Raw genomic sequence first — 19,005 nt, forward strand, 5'->3', positions numbered from 1 at the left:
TAGAAAGGACCTCGAAGGCTAGTTTGTATTTTACTTGGGAGCAGATGAAGAGCCACGGATGAATGGCAGGGGATTCCATGAGTAAAGTACCGTGTGAGAAAGCCTTGAGATGTACAAGTGTAAGGGACAGATTATGGCAAGGAGAGACTGGACACGAACAAAGTGGCACTTGCAGTAAAGGCATGGGGTGATGAAGGCCTGAAATAGTATGGTGACAGGGAAACAGGAGGGAAGAGATGGATGGGAAAGAAATTAGAAAAGGATCATTAGCCCTTTCTCAAAACTCTTCTTATTTTAAGACTCAAATATTCCCTACTGTCTATCACATATATGAGTCATGAAGCCATTATTTTCATTAGGGAAGGAACGGGTTGCAGGGGGGGTGGGGGGATCTATTCCAAGTGGAAAGTCAAGGTATATTTTTAGCTACATTAAGCCAGCCTTCTGCTGCTCTGCACACTGATGTAATTCCAACATAAAACATAATCTATAATATTCCCGGGGAACAAATCCAATTCTGGGTCATATAAATTTTCATATAAGTCCATCACAATTCATTCCCAAAACATCTCATTCTCTTTGAAAGCTGGAGCTGCAGCAAGTGATCAAAAAAGAGTCGTTTAAAATGGCTCTGGAATTTCCAGAGATGCTAAATCTAACCTGCCTACGGTGCAGGACCAATCCCCCAAACTTTAAATCAGAGGGAAAGCATTTTATGTTTTAAAAGATATATTCCTCAAAGTTTATCACAGTGTATTAAAGTCAAATGTGAGTTATTACTTACCAAATCTGGAGCTGATGTCTCCTCTTGATTACCCTAGGTAGGCGAGAATAAGTATCTTCCAACCAACATATTTTTTACCTTTTCATCTGCCTCTTGCTATTTACAATAGAGTGAAAAATAATAGCCAAGGAGTGACTTTGCAGGGTTGGACGAAGTGCAAATCCCATCTGACTGTAGCCTAAATTGTATTCCAGGCCCCTGGCAAGTTCTGCTGCATGGAGAAGAATTATGGAAACTGACTTCTCAATAGCTGGATGGGTCCTGGAGGAATAATCAGTGAAAAGTCATCTGATGAACTTTCAGCACATTTGCATTGGCTTAGAACCCAGTGTATATATTATTGGTCATGCCTGAAATTTACTTCTCCCTGCCCTTGCTGGGGCTTTCTGCACGAGGGAGCTAGGCCATGAGCAGGACGCCCTGTGAAACCCTAGAGTGAGCAGAAATTTTATAACTAATACCATTTATACGGGAAAAATCCCTGTCAATTCTTCTGATTTTATCTGTTGTAAACATAACAATTGGCAGTAACTCTAGAGTCCTCCTAGGGGCTGAGAGGAGCGGGAGGATGAAAGGACATCCTTTGGTTTAAAGCTATCTTAGAAGGGTCAGTCTTCTCTGAGGGTGGGGGCAGAATATTACCTAGGTGGTCCATATCAGGGGAGCATCCAAAAGTTATGTTTCAAGGGCCCTTCCTTCCGGTCTTTGATGTGGTTGGGCTATTAGAAGGCTCCTGCTCCAGAACAGTCCATTATATTGCAAGTATATTCCATGAAAAGTCTACAGTTTCGCCTGTAATAATAAGTAAGAAAGTCAAGGTCTACAAACAGACTTGACGTCCAACAATCCCGCGCCGCCCCCCCCCCCCCGCCCCGCCATTTACTAGCTAAATGCAGTACTTAGTAACTAAACCTTTTTCAGCCTCAAGGTTCCTCATCAATAAAATGTGGCTGATAACACCTACCCCATGGGTCACTGTGAGGAATGGAAAAGATAATTCAGCAAAACCCTTAGGGCTGGTGTGGTACCTCCAGTACACTTGCTAAATTTCAGCTACAATTATTGTTAGCATCACTGCTCAGTTCATTTGTTTCCATAACACATGCGAGATGTCTATATCTTTATTTCTGCAATACTCCACATCATACCAATTTTTTGAAACTTACCCATTGTTTTTGGACAACCTTTCGTTATTCCCTGCTTCCTCTTCCGAAATGAGCACCTCTCTCTACTACCCATATTTCTTTTTTTTTTCCTCCCTTTTATGATACTGTACCCTTTTCTCTGAAATTAGTATAATACTTATGATAGCGGGTAATCATAATAACCACATATAGGTGCCAGGCACTTCATGAATGTCCTCTCGTGCTTATATCACTAAATCTTCTCAACAACCCCTGAGGAAGGTGCTATGATCCCCATGGTACTGATGAGGAAAGTCAGGCTTGCAATACTTAAACAATTTTCAAATGCCAGGGAAACATGATGGCAGAGTAGAGATTTGGAAGTGGGAGTTTATCTGATTCCAAAGCCCCTGCTCTTATCCACTTAAGGTGTAAGGCAACCATGGCTGAAAGTCAGGTTGGCCAGTTCAACACTGTGAGGGGTTAAAAAGGGAGGGCAGTGGGAATGCCTGCCCTCCTGCTTAAGCTGATGAGAGGGACTTCAGTGTGACCACACAGAGAGCTTGACACATGCCCTTGTTTTTTTCTGGAAAAGAGGGGGACTGCATCATTTCCCACCCAGGAAATCAGAGGGGTGAGCTGCTGTGCAGCTGAGTGACAGAGAATTGCCTCCACCCAGAGAAAGCACCGCATTCCAGAGTGACTGCGGGCAAAGGGGTGTCATAGGTTAGGCAGGTACAGTGTCCACAAAAACCAGGGCATATTTAGAACCCTCACTCAGAGGGAGGGGAGCAACCAATAGTTCGATCTGCCATAGCCTCACCAGTTGGGAACTCTGGGGAACGGCCCCAGACTCCTTTGGCAGTTGACCTTGGGCACTGTTTAGGATACACAGGACATGCTATTATTGCATTAACCAAGTCTCTATATTTCAAGGGTGATCTGATATCCTTGGCAATACTCCTTGACACAGAGGTATAATGGCGGCCACTTTGCCAATGAGCTCAATCTGCCGTATCTAGATACCGAGGGGTCAGTCGCTAGGGCTCACACCTGGGCTAGGGCATCAGCTTCCCGATCACCAGGGAGTATCAGTAGCTCATGAGCCAGGAGGCAGAAAATAGGACTGCCTCAGGCTGTTACAGGCAAACCCAAATGTCTGGCCATACTTCCTGATACCATAAGGGCCACTAGTGATCATCCACCCCTCAGCTTCCCACTCTCTAAGCCATAGGGTCAATCCTTTTAAAACAGCCCAACTAGGCAAAGGGTTAATGGTCAGGGCTATTAACCGCTCTGAGTTCAGCCCCCTGGCTGCTGCGGTTTATTCCTTCCCGAGAAGCTCTCCCTGGAAGAGCCCTGCGCCCACCCCTAAGAGCTGGTGTTCTTGGGGGCATGTATACAGTTCCTGCCCCCTTCCAGAGCTAGAACCAAAAACCCTAGGGGTACTCTTTTCTTTTTTCTGTGGTCTCTGCCTCAGGGCTTGACCTGTATTTTTCAGAGTCACAGATAGGCCTATCTAACTCAAATAAGGGATTCAGGCACGGTGCCATGTGGGGACTAAAAGTACTCAACAACTCTAAAATCCCTACAAACTCTTGGACTTCTTTCACTTTCTTAAGCGTTGGAGAGGCTTGGACCGTGTCAGTCACAGTTTCTGTGACAACGCGTGTCTTCCCTGACCAAACACCTCCCCCGAACTTGACGGTGGTACCTGGGCCTTGAATTTTCCGGTTTACCGCTCGCTCATCCTCTCCTTCAAAGATGCAAAGGCCGCAGAGCGTCCTGCCTGCCGCAGAGGCCAGCCTTCACGCGTGAGCATTGCCCCATCACTGGGCCCACTGTGCTGATGTGAGGGAACAGAAGAGGCAACAGCTCTTGGGCCACCATCCCGTGTCATTAATTCTTGTTCAGTTCAGTGGGATGATCTTAGTTATCAGAAAACTCCATTTCTCAGAGTCTTTTCCATGAGTCTCTTAGAGGATGAAGCACTCTGCAGGAGCACTTATGCAAAAGCGTTGGAATAAAACAAAAGCTCTCTGATGAGAGCTTATAATAATGCAGTTGACAAGGAAGTTTGCTTATTTCTGTGACGTACATTTAAAACTAATAACTAGAATTATTGGGGCACCTGAGTGGCTTAGTCAGTTGAGAGACCGGCTCTTGTTTTCGGCTCAGGTCATGATCTCACAGTTCGTGAGTTCGAGCCTCACATCGGGCTCTGCAGAGATGGTGCAGAGCCTATCTGGGGAGATTCTCTCTCTCCCTCCCTCTCTGTCCCCCCCACTGCTTTTACTCTCCCTGTTTCTCAAAATCAAGAAATAAACTTAAATTAAAAAAAAAATTACTAGAATTATGACTGATAACATCACACCAGGATGTGTCAGATTTTTAGGAAGTTCATATAACTTCTAGAACACATATTAGTAACTTCCATGCAAATATTTCCTACGGAAAGTTTAGCATCACTTAACTGACAATGCTTCCCATTTAATGTAATGCATCAAATAAGCCCTAATGAGTTTAATATCTCTGTTTTAGAAGGAGAAACAAACAAACAACCTTTTGAAATCTTCCAGAAACGCTCCAGAAATCCCAATGTTAGTTCAAGGTCAACAAGACATCATTTAGAATTTGATTTGGGAGAAGTTTGTCAAAAATCTCAAAAGTTCCTATAACATTTGATTAAGTAAGATTACAGGTCACTGTGAAATAATAGTTATCCAATTAACAAAAATGACAAAAATTTCAAAGACAAATACAGAAAGTTACATGGTTGAAAAAAAATAATACCTTAGCTCTTTTAATATAGAAGACTGATAAAGACAACATGAAGGATAGGAAATTATTTGGATAAAACACAGAATCTTTGTTTGCTAGACAGATGATTTAAAAGGTAAAGAAAAATCTTTTACTACTCCATTAAGAAGAGACCAGTATTCCAAGGAACCTTTGTCATGCTAGCAGATGAAAGAAAATTGTCTTACTTTTACTCTAAGTGTACTATTGATGTTAAAGCTTGTTTTTCTTTAAGTCAGTTAAATAGGGCTATTTTACAAATTAATTTTGGCAATACCCCTGGAGGTACAAAAACATCAAATACCCATAACCCATATCCAGAGACAGACAGACAGACAGAGACCCCTTAACTTTCATTCCAGACTTCAGCCCTTGGTGAGGAATCTTATAGAGGCTATGACTAGTCTTGGGGGCAAGAGCTTCCCTAGCAATCTGTATTTAAAAATCCTCTTTTCAGAAAAAAATGGAAGAAGGAAGGGAGGAAGGAGGGAAGGAAGAAAGGAAGGAAGGAAGGAAGGAAAGAAGGAAGGAAGGAAGGAAAGAAAGAAGGAAAGAAGGAAGGAAGGAAGAAAGGAAGGAAGGAAGGAAGGAAAGAAAGAAGGAAGGAAGGAAGGAAGGAAGGAAGGAAGGAAGGAAGGAAGGAAGGAAAGAAAGAAGGAAGGAAGAAAGAGAGGGAGGGAGGAGGGAGAGAGGGAAGGAGCAAAACAGAGCCTCTCCCCACCCCCTTTCTTTTTCCAGTCTCTGTGGGTAGACTTTGGTTACCTCCAGAGGTGTTTACATTTGAAAGACATGATAAGATTTACAACATCAAGAGACAGAGAAAGAATGAAAGTGTTCTCCTAGGGTTTTTTTAGAGGTATATTCTATTATTAGAAGTCTAGGGTAATTGCTATGAAATTTTTGTTTTGTATCAGAGGTCATTTGTTTCCTCCTGGACCACCACAACATCCTCCGGCTCCTTTTCATCACCTTCCCATGGACTCCACCTCCTAGGGTCTTAATCAGACTCTGTCACAAGTGCTCAGACCTTCACCATTCATCCCACGTGGCGTGAACCCTTCTGGCTTTGCAAAACCACATAGGAAGGTCTCCAACTTACCATCCTACATCCATCTACAGCCCCGAAGCCAGAAGAGCAGGGGACGCTTGTCTGTCTTTCTCTCACCTCAGCTCTTCTTCCAACTCTCTCACCAGAGTTTCAGCCTCTAGTTGGGCATGAGGGGTCAGTCCACTAAGGCAGCCATTTGTTGCCCTCGCCTTGGATCACCTTGGGCCAGGAGTTTTCCACACCCACCCAGCAAACCTTAAAAGTTTATATAGAAGCCTTAACTGGCTTCAATCACATATTCCATCCAGATATCTCAAGTTCACATTCCTGTCGCAAGGCTCTCTTAGAGGTCAGCTTCTGGGAGCAGGGAAGGCAAGGGGCATGTACAGTCCAAGGACTGGGGACCAGGGTAAGGAGCAGCTGATTGTCCAGGGTCCGGTTCACAGATCAACAGGCAGTCACATCCCCTTGAGGACCTCCCCCAACAGAAGCTTATGCCATATCTAGGGGCACCTGCGTGGCTCAGTCAGTTAAACTACCAGCTCTTGACTTCGGCTCAGGTCACGATCTCAAGGTTCGTGAGATTGAGACCCAAGTCAGGCTCTGTGCTGTCAGCACAGGATTCCCTCTCTCTGTCTCTTTCTGCCCCTTCCCCCACTCGTGCTCGCTGCCACATCATAAATAAAATAAACCTAAAAACAAAAATAGGAGCCTATACAATATCTAGACATGTTCTAGAAGGAAACTCGAATCATTAGAGATGTCTAAGCCTTTTAATCATAGGGGAGAAAAGAGAACAGACACTCATAGCTACAGCTGAGCACCTACACGAAGCCTTCAGGTGAACACTCCAGCACGTGAAAACGTCTTTCTGAACCTTTTTATTGTATTGCCTGCAATTGCTTAGATATGCACTGCGGATGAGATTTTAATACGGTCCTTCTTTTTGTGGTAAAATCCAATTAAGGCCTTCTTTGGAGTGGGGGCAGAGCCACGTTTTGTGGGGCTTGCTGCTTAACACTTGGGAGAATCTTTTTTAAGAATGAAGAATGAGGGGCGCCTGGGTGGCGCAGTCGGTTAAGCGTCCGACTTCAGCCAGGTCACGATCTCGCGGTCCGTGAGTTCGAGCCCCGCGTCAGGCTCTGGGCTGATGGCTCAGAGCCTGGAGCCTGTTTCCGATTCTGTGTCTCCCTCTCTCTGCCCCTCCCCCGTTCATGCTCTGTCTCTCTCTGTCCCAAAAATAAATAAACGTTGAAAAAAAAAATTAAAAAAAAAAAAGAATGAAGAATGAAAAATATCTTAATTTGCAAGTTTATAAGAACATATTAACAGGTCGAAAGGGGCTGAGCACAAGGGAGGATGGGAAAAGCATACGTTTCAATAGCTTCAACGTGAACCCGCTTCTGTCTGGGATATGGTAGCACAGGTTTTCCTTGCAATCTATTGACAGAGATCTAGCTGTCAAAAGAACAAGGAAGTTCACAGCTAATCATAAGGGGCCTCAGCAGGGCATTTGCACATGCTAGCACTCTCCAGACAGTCCTGTCTTATGCAAAAAGGGCACCGCAAACGTGGCCCATCGTGCTTCGAAACCGCACACAGCACACAGGCTCCTCTGACAACTTGAGAAGGAAAATATGCTGTGCCAAGAGGAATCACAGGCTTCATTTCAGGATCCTTCCCCAGGATTCCCCATAAAGGGGACATAATTGCACGTAGTTATTCCAGCAAGTGCTTACAACTAAATTATTCAGTGGGAGCCGAGACTCCAAATTTCAGTTTTGACTTACCCTACTGCTCTCATTTGTTCTTCGACATCTTTAATTTATGGTTGTCTGGAAATCTAATTAGTTATTAATCCTTAGGAATTATGTGCTACAAGCATGATAAGAAACCAAAGAGGACCAAAGGAAGGTGAGAGAAGAAGAGCTAACTGAAAAATGTATTCCTAATGAACTTCTACGTAGATGGGGGGCTTTGCCACGTTCACTGTAACTAGGATTAAAGAGCGAGACCCTTCTTCAGTCAAGTCGTGGTATCTCAGCCCTTCCCTAAGACTGCTTAGCAGCACAGTCATTTCAAACAGGTATTTTGAGGAGAAAGCATTCTCCGATCCGGTGGTATCATATTACTCCCTCTTAGAGACTCATGGGGGGTATTGAAGGCTCTGAGAAGTCCTGCAATAAGAATAACCTGCACGGACATGCTTGGCTCAGCATTGTCCAAACATATGAACTGAAGAAACCAGCCTATTAATAAGGGCAGATCTATCTGAAACCCTGATTGAAGCATTTGTTTAACATTTGGAAAGCGTCATAGATGATGCACTCGGTTGGGTATGATAATTCTTTGAGAGAGCACAAGACAGTTTTTCAGAGAAAATGAAATGACCCACCCCATCTTTGCAACCACACTGCTTCAAATAGGAATCTGCACCAACATGGAGCATCCATCTGCTTTAGCTCACAGAACTAAGATTTGGAAATCTTTTCAACATGACATCCAACAGAAGATTTTGATTCTGCCACAGGGAAGTAGTGACACCCTCTCTCTTCTTATTTTTCCTTTTGTTTCATGGCATGCAACTTGCTCTTTCCGTCTCCGTACCCCATCCCTCTAAATATACATCGATGCCGTTATTATTATTTTTTTTTTCTTTTAACTGCTCGCAGTTTGAGAACCGTAAGAGTGCTCATTTATTGACTGATGTGATTCAGGAGAATCAAACAGAGGCACAACTTTGGGGGTGCCTCCTTCACATTATGCCATTTCTAGCTTATTCAAGATGGCTCTACCTTTTTGTCACAATTCTGGCACGCCAGGGGACACGGGATATCCGTTGGCTCTTACAGCAGAGCCAAAATGCTCCCAAAATAATAAAGTAACTGTAGCTTCCATATTGATTAGTTATGTCAGAAATTCAGCTGCATATTCATTAATTCCCCTGAAAAAGAAACGTCTTGACCGCTGAGAAGCAGAAACCCCCACTTCTGGGGTATTGGGATCATCTTTACCCTCCTTCCAGGATAACTCATCTTACACAAGCCACTGAGTACAGAGAAGCGGGTGCAATTTTTATTCTGGGAATTGTGGGATATTTTGTTCTTTGTGGCTCCTGCAAACTTTTCATAAAGGACTACACAAGTCAATCCATAATGCACATTCCTAATAATCCTTTTCCCTCAGAGAGTCGCATAAATTCTCTAACCTTCAGTTTCCTCAGCTGGTGCATGGAGATCACACTCAGGCCTCACAGTTACAATAAAGGTGAAACGAAAATGTGCACGAGAATCATTTGGGAGAGGGGCTGACACAGAGCAAGTATTCACCAAAGAATAATTATTATTTCAAGCCAAACGCATGAGGAGGACCCCAATGCCCACTTTTCCCTCAAGTGTCCCAGTAAGAGGCACTTTTTATATGCAAATTTCAGTTTCTGATTAACTTGGTCGAGTCTTTCTTTTGTATCATTTACATATAGTTATCCCCCCCCCCAAATCTAATTAGTCATTAGTCCTTTGAAATCAGGAGCCATAACCATGATAAGGAACCACAGAATGCTACAGAGAGGCAGAAAGATGGATAGTTGCCTATCAAATGTTCATTCACAATGAACTTGCGTGTAGGTAGGATCTAAGCCACAGTGGCCCTAAATTAGCAGGAAATTTGCATCACTAAGAACAGTCCTGCCATTTCCATTACATGGAAACTGTTAGATTATATTTGAGTAAAATTGAGCTAAATTGGGCTAAAATCACATTTGGGGGCCTCACTATAAATTAGCCTGTGAAACCATTGAGATTGAGGTGAAATTTCCAAAAGCTTAGTCTTCATTGGGAAAATGTACAGACCAACAATTCCTTAGTGTTAGCTCCACCCCACTCCAATCTGTTACTTTTACGTCCAACGTCAAAGGCAAGCTCTCCTCATTCCAATTGTACCCTGAACACTCTCCCCCATAAAACACGGTTTAAAGGCCAGCTGCAGTGTGGAGCCTTTTCTCGGAGCCTACGGTTTCAAACAAACGACTGGGCAGAAGCCAGGATCTATATGGGCTCACGAAGACTGTAAAACATTTGGTGCCGAGTGGAAAAAGACGCCTGTGAGCTCTGCCAGACGTTTTCAGCTTTCTTGCACCTGTGCCAAATGTTTTTCAGTTCCCCTACCCCTTTCTTTTGAAGGGGGTGGGGGGGGGGGAGCAAGAAGTAGGGAGATAAGCAAGCTTTCCGAGGGCATATGCCATAGGAATTGAAAAACTTGTTACCACCATTAGACACTCATTTCCTGCCCAGTCCCCTTTCTGAAGGCAAAATGAGGACTTCCAGCCAATCTTGGTTCTGACATTCTGAGCATTTGAGCCTACTTGACATTCATTCATCCTATCATACATCACAGTGGATTCTGAAGACCACCCTCCCCCGCCCCCCCAGCCCCAGCCCGCTCCCTGCAGTCTGTCTGAAACCTCTTTCTTGAACTCTCAGTTGAATCACCCCTGCCCATCACAGACACTAAATTGCCAATTATTTCAAGGAAATAATTTGCACGTTGAGACAGTTTGTAACATGCAAAAATATGTGTGGAAGAAAGTATATGTTTCTTAAAGCAAGAACACCCAAAATGTTTTCAGAGGAAAGTGTGAAAATGTCTAAACATAGATGACATGATACAGATCATGAGAAAGTCAATTTGAAATTACCCTGGAACCTTGCGATAATGTTTTCAAAAAAAGGAGATTTCAGGGGAAGGGAGGTCCTTCCCGGACCCAGCACAGTAGCATCAAACATAAAGAGTTCCACAATGGTGTATTTATTCCTATGCATCATTTCAGTTAATCCCACAACTCTGAGTCCCCCCCCCCCCCCATTTACAGATAAGGAAACTCTGAGAGTTAAGAAGATTGAATATATCAACTCATACACCTGGGGAGCAGGGCTTGGACTTGATCCCTAGTCTTGTCTCTGAGCTCTCACACACTAACAGGCTGGCCATGTTCCTCTGCATGAGAAGCCCCTTCAGCTCTGAGAGTTGTTGAGGGAAGAAAAATCACACTTAGAGATTCATTCCTTTGGCTTAAACTTGGATCTCTGTTAAGATATAAATGTTCTCTCAAGACAAAATATACAGCCTCATAAGCCACTTTCTCTTAACAGGAGTGAGAAAATTAAATCCTTGTCTCTGGGCATGTTTCACTAGATAGAGAGGGCAGATGCATCCCTGGCCTGCTGCACATGGGAGTGGAACAAAAGGCCAGCAGCTGCTGAAGGGAAGATGGTACCAAACAAGTCTCTTAAAAGTGTCGACTAAAACTTGTCACACTTGCTTGCTTAATACCTTCAATGTCCCCACGTTGCTCCCTGGTAAATTCCAAGCTCCTCACCACGACTTACACTGTGATCCTTGCACAGACCTTCCAGCCTGAGCAGAGCCAGTCAGTTTCCCCAGTACAAGGGGCTTTTTATCCACCACAGGCCATTTGCTTTTGCTGTTCGTTCAGCTGGCTAACTTTGATTCACACTTCAGACCAGGTAACAAGTTTTGATCTCTTTCCCCTGAAACCTCAATTTCAAGTAGGAAGCCGCTGTTTCTGTTTCTGAGCACCTTTCTTTTCCTTCTTGCTACCTAATTACCGTTGTAACTCCATGGCAGGGAAGGTATGTCTTATAGTCTATAGTACCCTGATCCTGGTATATAGTCCCTGGTACACAGTTGGAATGGGTTTAATATTTAGTGAAAGAATGAACGGATATAGGGCAGCACAGTCTAATCTGGTATTTCTTGGTTGTTCGGTGAAGAAGAGTACATCTCAAAGTTCAGCTAAGACCTTCAATGTTTGCTTAACTGGACACACTAATGCAATTCAAGGGGATTTATGCCCACGTGGATCTACAAAAGAGACTCTGGCCTGTAAAAAGGCTTTAGATCCTAGAAAACTATTTTCTAAGGCCTAGTGTTATATACCCATATATAATACATACATACATACATACATACATATATATTTGTATTATGTTTGTGTTATATACACTGCCTATGTATATTACGTATATTACATAATATCCACATGATTGCTATTTTGTCATTATTGCTATTGTTAGAGTAGTCCCCATTGGCCTGAAAACTTGCCATCTACCACGCACTAACCGGACTAGGCAATGTATATATATTATTTAGCTCAAACTTCATTAAAAAAAAAAAAAAACAAAAACATAAAACGCTATTACCACATTCATTTCACATACGAGGAATTAGGACTCAGCGCGATGAAGAGATCTCACAGAGATGTGTTAGAGCCAGGATTACAAGCTAAGTTCATTCAAAGTCATTTATCTTCGAGGACAAGGAATCTCCACCTCATTACTCCAAGGCGCGACAAAAACACAAAGCCAAACAACAAAAAACCATCCTCTTTACCCATCTTTTCTCCTCTCACGTGTGCACAAACAACATGCACACACGCACCAAGCTTAAGTAAAATACCAAAAATCTATGCAGCGAAGAGAGGAAAAGAGAAGAACACGAGGAAAACGAAGGCCACGGGGCTGTCAAAACTGTCTGCCGAGCACCTTGCCGCCACTCAGGAAGTACATCCCCCTTAGAACTTGAGCCTGTCTCTAAACACTTGTGGGCACGGCAAGCCTGTCACTCTGATCCCAGGACTGCACACAGAAGTCCCCTGACCCCAGTCGCAGACAGAACAGAGAAAACTGCAGCACCAGGGGGCAGCTAAGTGAGCTGGGTGAATGGCTGGAAGACAGTTATTCCCGTGCATAAGTAGAGCCCTGCTTAGGAGCAAAGCCATGGGCTGGGAGATAAAGATCCTAGTGCTACTAAGCTCCAGCAAACAGGAAGGCCCTCAAAGTGAGCCCCTGGAGGTCGTCCGGGGGTACTCAGTGTGGGGTGCGGGTGGTCAGTGGAGACAGGGTGGCAGTCCAGGGAAGCCGGGGGGACAAGATGCTGGCCTGCTCTTTCCCTGAAGCCACTGTGGCTCCAGAGTCTTAGGCGCTGGGGTCGCACCTCTGGCTTCATTTACACTCACCCAACAGTCATTCCACACACACCAAAAAGGATTCGCTGAGCACTAGGCTCCGGGGGATGGTGATGGGCCTGAAAATTCCACTTCTAAACAAGAAGGGGGGCAGAAGCTTCAGAAGGGAAAAGGAGAAAGAGGGAAAGGATGGAGGAGAACTCCACAGGTCTAGGATTCTGACAACCCGTCCAGCTTTGACATTCCCAGGTGCACGCTCGCTTACCCCCCTGCATCTGGATTGGCCCATCATCAAAAGGGGGCTAATGACCCGGCCGCGGTCTTGGCGAGGCCGTTGCGATGCGGGCTTCCGGAGGGAAAGGAACCCGCTCGCTTAAATCTGAAGAGGAAACTGCTCTCTTAGCCGTGAGGTTCTTACACCGGCTCCACGAGCGGCTAAAAAGTCATTTTCCCTAGTGACGTATCTGATCATTCCTCGCGACCCAATAGGGGAAAATTCTAAAGGCGGACCCAATGGTATTTGTAGAACGGGAAATTCCCGGTGAATGCATCCTTCACAGCGCCATGCGCCAGTAGCGAAACATTAGTTCCTTGTCAATTTAACGTATTTTCCTGGGTTGCAGAGACTCCTCCCCTCACAGGCAGAGGTGCATTAGTGGGAGATTTATGCTAATATCTCAGCGGTGGAAATCATGAGGCTCACTGTATTCTCATTCGGCCCGAGATGAGTAGCCCGGGTATGTCCTTTAACAGGATTTCCAGGAAGGATACTGCAGCTTAAGAAATGCTGATTTGCTGGCATTTATGTATTCCAGGAAGAGGGCTGTCTTAAGTGTATCCGAGCCCCAGCAGAAAATTATTTTAATGCCCCCTCCTCCCTCCACACGTCTCTAGCATCAGAGAGGAGCAGAAAATATCCATTGGCTACTGAAATGCTGGCACCGGAGAACGGCCTGGAACAGTTTTGAAGAGCCCTCATAAGACAATAGGACAACCCTTCTGGAGAATGGGGGTGCTATACATCCCCAGCAACTGCTCCTAAGATGGCCGTGCCAGCATGTGTAACGGCCAACTGGTTCATCTTGCTAACTATAACGCTCAGCATATGGGGAGGGAGTGTTTATAGATATATACATACACCATACATTTTTCACAGCAAGTACATATAGAGACCATCCAACTGTATATTTTGCAGACATACAAACACGCACATATATTGTCCATATGTTCAAACAATTTTTAAGCTATATCATGAACAAATAAGGCTCTCTTTACAATGAAAGGGGCTAAAGGTAATAGCGGGCACTTTAGAGCAAGTGTTTTCAAAATGAGCAGAAGCAGGCTTCAATCCCAGCCTTACCTTCTCCAGCCACGTATCCTCTTCTAGAAAATGGGATAACACTGGGATCTCCGGCACAGGATACCTGTGAGGACTGCTCGGGAAGACGTATGTGAAGCATTGAGCACGTGGTCTAGCGCAAGGTAACGTGAGCCGAAAATGTGAGCATTATTACTACGGGGTACCAAACCAGGTCGTGACCAGTCAAATCTTGCCAAACCAGAAGTCAGATGTCAAGATACCATACAGGGCTCATCTGCAGCCTTCAACTTACTGCCCTTCCTTTACTTCTCACCATCCCCCAGGTGCACACCTTTCGTTGTACTTACGCTATTGTAACTCTCTCCCTTCATTAGATTATGACCTTCTTGAAGTCGGGAACACTGTATTTTTCATCTTTGTTTTCCCGGCTTCTGGATCCGAGATCGCTTCATTGTAGGTACTCAGTAAATACTGATTGAGCAATCTATTATTGACAGATGCCAGCAAGTGGGAAGCGTCAGATTCTGTCAGTCAGGGAGATCTAAGAATGTAAATTACCACAGTAAAAGCTGATCTCCTAAACAAAGAAGTCCAGATGAAGTCAAAGAGTACAAAAGAAGACCCATACTTTCTTCTGACATTTTCTTTCACCGAGGATGTACAGATGTACATATTCTCTCTAACCTTTTAGGGGAACACCAAAGGACAAGTGGATATGTGACAAAGTCCCACATCATTTTTCTTGCATATACCAGCTCGTTAGCACATAATCTAAATGTTCAGTCTTGGCTCTTAAAGATCTTACAGACCCTTAGAAAAACCAAACACCTAAGTGAGGAATTCCTCTGGATATTCTATTTTGTGTTGTGGTGAATTTGGTGAATTCAAATTCTTACCGAAAGTGCAAATCCCTAATGCATGGAGCTATTATGGGTATGCTGAATTTGAGTCTCGGAGCAGTGGCAGAAATACCTCTGGATGAAATGTTCTCTGGGCTGGCAAACAATAAAAAATTAAGCCTCATTATTATGTGCAAAGGTGTTTTGGTGGCCCAATGTAAAGACCCTGAATGGTCAGGACACCTCATTTTAAAATTAGCTCTCTCTCAGTGCGACCTAGGACACAACTTTGTACCATCAAAAGGGATTTTTATGCTAAGATTTCCTTGTTATTATGGAATAGTCCTGAGAAGCTTACCATATGAAGTCATTCTAAGCCATTAACACCTCATCAGGGATTCATTATCCAGTCATTTGGCAGAGTTTCTGGAGGAGACTGCAGAGGGAGCAGGGTAACAGAAAGAATAAATCCAAATCCTTGGATAATATCTGTGAAGTCAACAGCCCACATTATTATTTTTTGGCGCAATAGATTTGTGGGCCTGGGTCAGTTTACAAATAGCCACTTCCCTTAGGTGGACACTATGAATTGTCTACTCAGTGGATTCCTTCTGCCTCTCTCCTAAAAGAAGTCTAATTATCCATCAAGTACTTCCTGTATCTCCCACAGCTCATGTGTTTCAAAAGACCCAGGTGAAGTTTTAGGGGTAGAGCCTGATGAGAATAAACCAGTCAAGGTGAAGCAATGCCGTGGGAACTCTGATTGGCCCAAGGGTGGCCAGGAGATCTAAACTGAGCCAACCAGATTGAAAGGAAGAGGTTTTTTTCCTCACTTTCGGTTGGCGTGAATAAGGAAGTGAGGTATCTTGGTTGCCATGGACAGCCACCAGCCACCAGATGGCCATAATTAAATCAATACCATACCTATATTCTTATCATTGGCAGAGAAGAGATAAAAAGAACCCAGATCTCTAATATTATTAAACCGCTGTGTCAATTAAAAAGCAAACCTATTCATCTCTAGACTTTCTGTTAAGTGAGAGATAATGTTTTTAAATATTTTTTATACTTAAGTCAATTAAATGCCAGCTTCTGTGATATAAAAGAAAAACTACTGCATTAAATGTCTGTATTGATTTTCAGATGTAGTTCAATGTGAAAACATTAAAATGTGTATGGGAAGGTGGGGGAGGGGAAGTACTTATTAGAATTGGGGAAATCAGCTATAATACAAAAATAAGTTAGAATTGGCTTGGTTCATGATTTTGAAATTAGAATGTCCAGTTAGGATTTATGATCTATAATGAGAAGTGGTTCCAGCTCAGTGGCTATTCCTTCATAGATGGCAGCCTAAAAAATCTAAGGCCTCGTTGATATTAATTGAGTAGATAATTAAAAGGATGAAAGATCAACCTTCACAAAATTTTTCATTTGTAAGTATATGAATACAATAAAACCAGATCCTAAAAAGAAAAAGATAGATAATTCTGTTAAGAGTTGAAAAAAAATTCTTTTTAGGTATCATGAAGTACCTCTAACTCACATAAATGTTTTTCCTATAATTGCTGTCTACTTACCTAAATCCAGGGCCATTAAATAGCCCTCACCACTTCCAAGATTGTTTATCTCCACAGCACATCTTCTTTGGTTCCTTTCTTTCCCATGCGTTCACATACATTCTATTTAGGCTCCACTCTGAGCTTAAGTTTCAACTGCTTCCTAAAGCAAAGAACACTTTCTTTTTCCTCTATTCAGCCATGGCAAGCTCTTTTAAAGATATCAAAAAAAGGACTAGATCTACCACTGAGACTTTTCTCGAAAGGTGAAATAGTGGTTTCCCAGAGTAAACAGATTTCTATTCTCACCATGCTCCGGTACCACCTTACTAAATGCGCCAGTGTAAGAGTGTTTGGTTTAAGCCTGAGAAGAAGTAACAAATCCATCCAATCATCCCAAAATATGAGCTTCAGTCATACAACGGAACCTCATGCGTTAGCTAGGAAAAGTGTGAGAAACGATACTGAGTAGGACACTTTGTAAAAAGGAAAGCTCAAGTAATCAGAGAGAGGATGTCATCTAGAGGGTTGCACTTTAATTCTCCTGGGGAGTTCACGTTTGTTTCGTATTCTTTATCTTTTTTGTTCCATCAGCCATTCTGATTCCCCAGATGCAGAAATGTGGACTCTGATAATTATGTTGTGATCCAGCTAGATCATGTCCCTTGAAATGCAGAAAATTGTTTCTTACCCTGAAAAGTACGTAAATATCACTTTTAAGAAAAGATTTTATGAGTATTTAAGGGAAAACAACCCTCTTGTTTTAAAAGTCACATCAGAGAAAAAAATTAAACAGCTTTTTTTTTACCTAGTTTTTACCTAGCTAATGTAATTAACAAGATAGTAGGAACAAATTGTGCAGAATTTCAAGTTCTGTCGTTTTGGCACACAATCACTATAATCAATCAACAACTCAGAGAAAAGTGTGTAGAAAAGATTCTGCAAGAATCATCCAGTTTGAGCATAAATGAATTGTACGATTTACTAAAACCACAGGTAACGTAGTGGTGGGGGAGGGGTGTCGAGGATAATATGCCTACACAGGTGACTTACAAGTTATGATACATACTTGCTTGTTTAGCTGGAGTGGATTTTGTTTTTTACTACTGTGAAAATCTGGGCAAATTTTCCCCCACTTACTGAAATATCCCAAATATTAAAAGTGGATTTTGAAAAGGCATGACAAACAGTAGGCATTCGATACATTTTTTAAGAACTGAGCTGAATTGATCAATGCAGCACCACATCGGCCATGTGACAAAGAGAACAGAGACTATTTTAAAGGGAATTCATGCTGAAAAATAAGCGGTTGAAGAAACAGTAGCTTGTATTACAATCTATTAAACTCTCAATGCATTAATACAATAGAGTAATAATATCTCCATCAGTCTAAATTTAGGCCGCTTATATTTATCCAAGAAGAAAAATGCAATAGGCTGTTAGTGGTTAAGTATGCGAGCAATAATTTATACATCCTCCTAATCCCTGTATAGGGCTGGATCATCTTCTGTGGATGGTTTCAGTATCTTCAGTAGGAGAGTACCAGTATGAGATTAACTCATGAGGATGCTATGAGGCACACTTCACTAAGAGAAGAAAATTCTTGGAAAATAAAAGTTCCAATGAAGAAGCAAATAACTTAGGGGCAAAACTAATATTCACCCTAAACTGATGTTTTTTTTCGCAGAAAGATGAATAACTACTATGGAAAATGTATCTCCATTACCTCATTCCCTCCTTTAAATTAAAAACTCAAAGGAAAAAAAGAAGAACTCAGATTTAGGAAATGTGCCCAGCTGAACATTCGGAATTTCCCAGATTCCTCCGGGCTGTGATCAGCTACGAGAAATAGTTCCATTGGACGAGCCTTTAAGGAAAATATCATTATCTTTACAAAGGTCAATCCCTGCCCCCATAGCCCTCCCCACCGCCCTCAGCTCTTTCTCCTTTGTGTTTGTTTAAGTCATTCTTATATGAGCTTCCTACTTGCAGCCAGAGCCACCCCTAACCCAAACATGGGTCTGACATCTTACAAGCTACTTAAATAGAATCTCTTGAAATCATCTGGATATAAACAAGCAGACGCAAGCCAACTAGCATAATGAACTTTTTACCCCTTTAAATAACATGAGAGAGCTGGCCGTAGCCGTTTCTTAATGGCCCTGAATTTCCAAGGGCTTAAAAATGAAGCTTTGTTTTCTCTTTCTCATGGATGCAGGTGGGACCATAAACTTTCTAGCGTGACCCAGAGAATTCCCCATGGCTAACAGGAGACTGTCACCTAAAGAGAAAAAGACCACTCGTGAAACAAAGTAACAACTCAGGGAGGAAAATGTGTTTGGGTTCCAATAACTAACTAGCCTATAAGGAATTTAAAAATATTGTACCTGGCCCGTGGTTACCCATTGAATCAAGGCAAAAGATGTAAAATATGAAACTTAAGTGAACAAAGCTTGAGAGAAAGTTCTCTGTAGTGAGAAGCGTATTTCTAAAGGATCAGATCAGCAGTGCAGATTAAATCATTGCAGTTTAGGTAGTATCTCCTTGTC

Source organism: Puma concolor, chromosome A2 (genome assembly GCF_028749965.1).
Source record: "Puma concolor isolate L17-30 chromosome A2, mPumCon1.1.hap2, whole genome shotgun sequence".
Taxonomy (NCBI): domain Eukaryota; kingdom Metazoa; phylum Chordata; class Mammalia; order Carnivora; family Felidae; genus Puma; species Puma concolor.